Source organism: Desmodus rotundus, chromosome 2 (genome assembly GCF_022682495.2).
Source record: "Desmodus rotundus isolate HL8 chromosome 2, HLdesRot8A.1, whole genome shotgun sequence".
Classification (NCBI taxonomy): domain Eukaryota; kingdom Metazoa; phylum Chordata; class Mammalia; order Chiroptera; family Phyllostomidae; genus Desmodus; species Desmodus rotundus.
Genome location: NC_071388.1, coordinates 186,615,567 through 186,619,882, shown reverse-complemented (window position 1 = coordinate 186,619,882; position 4,316 = coordinate 186,615,567). Strand labels below are relative to the sequence as shown.

The 4,316-nt window shown below is 40.9% G+C and overlaps 1 pseudogene; it reads left to right on the top strand.

Annotated features, from left to right (window-relative positions):
• Positions 1 to 3,374: 3,374 nt before the first annotated feature.
• LOC128780349 (U4 spliceosomal RNA) lies at positions 3,375 to 3,458 on the top strand (annotated as a pseudogene).
• The last annotated feature ends 858 nt before the right edge of the window (positions 3,459 to 4,316 follow it).

The window sequence follows — 4,316 nt, the reverse complement described above, 5'->3', positions numbered from 1 at the left end:
AAAAAAAACAAGCAAAGTACAAAGATTTTATGGGACATACAGAAGACACATGAATTTTCTTTACTGTTTTGAGCTTTCTCTAGAAAGGGTGGAGGGGGGGACATGGGAACTACGTCACAGGATTGTTGTGGGGATGAAAAGCTTCATATATATGACTTAGCACTGTCCCTGACTCATTGTAAGTGATTAGTATATGATATTTTTGTCATATTTCATTACATCCAATTAAGATATTTTTGTGTCACTAAGAAAAAAATGTTCATAAACTGCTACATAGTCATTTCTTATCACTAAAATTATTTTCAATTCCTTTAAAAATTTTTAGACTTATTTAAATGGGTTTTTAAAATCACATTTTATTTTCAACCCATATATATATATAAAGGTCAATGTAAATAAATTGTCTAAGATATTTATAAAACTTTTTCATATTTGGAGTCTAATCCTTCAGAATCACTTTTGGACTCCGAGGCATTGATTCCTGTGTTTTTTTCCTCATAATGCCATCCGTGATATCAAGTGCTGGAAATTAGAAATGTAGCACTTCTAAAACGGGCCCCTCTGCTCAATCCCAGATTTCTTTCAAACCACTGACACCCACTCTCCTTGTGCTTGTTCCTTCTTACCAGAAAGTGTCAACAGAATCTTTTCAAACAAAAATCAAATTCATATTCTTTTCTGAATTCCTGCTCTTCACATCCTGACCTGCTTCTTCCATGGTCGTCCCCATGTGAGTTCAAGGCAACTCCATGTGAGTTCAAGGCAACTCCATTCTAGTCGTGTCTCAGGACAAAGCCCCTGGAGTCATTTTTGGCTCCCCTCTGTCTGTTCCACCTCACATCCAGTCCTCCAAGATTCTAAATCCAGAATCTGGCTCCCATCCGCCTCCTCTGCTGCTACTTCTCTAGCTGGAGGCATCTTCAAATCTCACCTATAATTACCTCCTATCAGGTTTTCCTGTTTCTGTCTTGGCCCCCCTACTATTCTATTCTCAACAAAGTGGCTGAAGTGAATTTTGCAAAAATAAGTCAGATCATATCTCTACTCAAAACCCAGCATGGCTCCACTGGGAGTAAAAGGCCAAGTCTTTGTAGTGGCCCCTTAGCCCTACACAATCAGTCTTCTCTGCTTCCTCTCTCTTCCCCTCCTCCCCTCCGAGGCATTTCACTCCCTACTCACTGGCCTGCAAGCTGTTTGTCAGTCTCGCCAGGCATGCTCCTGCCTGGGGCTCTTGGCTCTCGGTCTTTCCACTTCTGGAGGTCGCCTCCTTCAGGATTTATAGAGTTAACTCACCTCATTCAAGTCTCTGTTTAAATCTCCTGTTTTCCCTGAAGCCTACCTTGGCCATCCTAATTAGTATGGCCACCTGATCCTCCCTGATACACCCCAGTTAACTCAGTCCCCCTTAATCCACTGCACATTTTCTTTTCCCATAGCGATTATCAGTGTAACATACTATAAAATTGACTTATTCATCATAGTTTACTGTTTATTATGTTTTTCCCCGCAAGGGCAGGCATCTTACATTTGTTCACTCATGATTCCCAAGTGCCCAGAGCAGTCCCTCATCAGCATTCATTAAATACTTGTTGAGTTGTACGCAATTGTGACGAATCCTATGACTGAGGTCAGCACGAGGTGTGTGGGAGTGTATAGAAATGCCCCATACTGAGCAGGTTGAGAAAGGCTTTGTGAAGGAGCTAATGCCTCAGCTGAACTTTTAAGGGTGAATAGTGAGGCAGCTGGAGAGACTGTAGGAAGCAATTGAATCACAGGTCCCTCGGGTATTGTTTCAGGTAGATGGCTAGATTGGACACTACCTGACTGCAGTTCAGAGTATGGAAGTCAAACCTCATAGGTAATACACTTTGCAAAAAATTTTCAGCAAGCCTTATTTATGTCTGGGTGGTCCGTATTTTCAGTGAGCACTCACAATGCTCGCGATCAGACTGCACGGGCCAGGAATGTCAGTTTGACCAGACAAGGTGCCAAATCTTAGTTTTGGTCGACAGAGTAGTCAGTAATGAAAACGTCAAGGTTCTGCTGGTCAAAATAGTAGTTAAGGGAGTTTACCACGAGCATCTTCAGAAAGGAATGCAACGGCATAGGGATTTCTCTCATTCGAGGTATTCTTTCAGCTTGGACGAGGGATTATCCGCAGCGATAGAGCCTTAGCTATTTTGGTACCTGAGACAAGACACAAATCCACTCTCAAATCAGCTTTGTAACTTCTGATGTATGATTTATGTGTCCTTAACAACATGGACCATCTGCTGGCTTCATATTCAAATAATTATTCTTGATAATTAGATGCCAAGTTTAGTTGTTTATAGCTGTTGGAGGAACGTAGGTGCTGTCAATATATAAATATAACACAGTTTAGAATTGTATACACTCTAAAGTGTTTGCTTGTGTCCTTTAAATTTCAGTAGGCAGATATACAACCCTTTCTGCCTTGACAGTTTTGACTTGTTTCATAGCATCCCCTAAGCTTTGTCTCTGGCTGGCACATTAATCAATACACATTACTTAAATGACTGAATCAAATGAATTCTGATCCAGAAAAAAACAAGCCCCAAGCCTCAGGACACAGGGAAACCGAACTTACTGTACTCTTTTGTGTCTCTAAACAGGGCTCATCATAGTACCCATCTCAGTCTTTATGAGAAATAACATATGTAGTAGGTTATAACATATGTAAGTCTTTGGCATATTTCTTTTATTAATAGGCTATATTTTTCAGAACAGTATTAGATTTACAGGAAAAGTGAGCAGGTGGTAAAGAGAATATGTACTTATATCCTCTCCCCGTACCCCACCCATGCCCAGTTTCCCTATTGTTAACATCTTACGTTAACATGGTGTATTTTAACGGTATTGGTTCATTATATGTGATGAACCAATATGGATACATGACTATTAACTCAAGTCTGTAGTGTACTCAGATTTCCTTAGTTTTTACCTAATGTTCTTCTCTGTTCTAGGATCCCATCCAGGAGACTGTTACATTTAGCCCTCTTGTCTTCCTAGGCTCCCCCAGCTGTGACAGTTTCCCAGACTTTCCTGTTTTTGATGGCTGTGACACTTTTGAGGAATGCCGGCCAGGTATATTGTAAGATGCACCCTATTGGAATTTGTTTTTGGCACATGTTAAGGCATAAGAAGTATTGGTTTTTATTATTATTGCTTCATATTCAGATTAAAATGCGGAGCTTAGGTAGGATATAGGGGAGGGATGGTTTCACTGCATGTTCAGTATTTAGAAGAAAGAGTTATCTTGAGGCACGGTCAAGTTAACAATGCTGAAAGATTGGACAAAATTTGATTTGCCTACATCTCTCCTTCTATCTGTCTATTCGATCCAGTAAGTACTGAGTTTTGCACAGTGGCAGTATCGTAGCCAATGAGGTTTATCCGAGGCACAATTATTGCTATTCAGTAAATATTCACCAAGTCTCTATTGTGGGAGCAGAAGTATGTTGGATGCTGGGGACTGGATGATAAAACAAAACCACCCTCATGGGGCTTAGGGTCAAACAGGGAGACAGTTAAAGTAAGTAACGAAAGAAATAATCTAGAGATACCTTGTGACAAGCAAAGAAAATAAAATATTCTTATATTAAAAAATATCTCAGGTGACAGGAAGGGGGACTACTTTATTAGGATGGTGTATAAGTTAGGATCAGATTTAACAGTGAGGGGCAGAACTTTAAAAAACAGGGGCTTAAACAAGATAGAAAGATCTCTCTCGTGTTCAGGAAGTTAGGGAGTGAGCCCAGAGCTAATGTAGCAGCTCCATAGTGTCAGCACCCAGGCTCCTTCCATCTCTGTGCAGATGTTCATTTCCCAGGATCACCTCATGGTCTAAGACAGTTTCTGGAGCTCCAGCCATCACATCTGAATTCCAGGGAAAGGGACAGGAAAGGGAAAGCGTATTTTCCCATTTCTGCTTACTTCTTCCTGGCCAGAACTTAGTCATGGCCTTAACTAGCCACCATACCTAGGCTTTATCCAGGTGGCCAGGCATACCAGTTAAACATCAGACATTTTACTGCTATAGAAGAGTGGTTCTCAAACTTCAGCATGCACCAGAATCACCCGCAAGACTTGCTGAAATACAGATTGCTGGGCCCCCTCCCAGGGTTTCTAATTCAGTAGGAGGCCAAGAACTTGTACTTTAAACAAATTCCCATAATGCTGGCCCAGGACCACACTTTGAGAACCACTTTTATAGAAGAAGGGGGGCATGGATATTGGGGGAGCAGTCTGATTCAGAACATAGTTTAGACTTTAATCATTTACCTTTTTGTATTGAG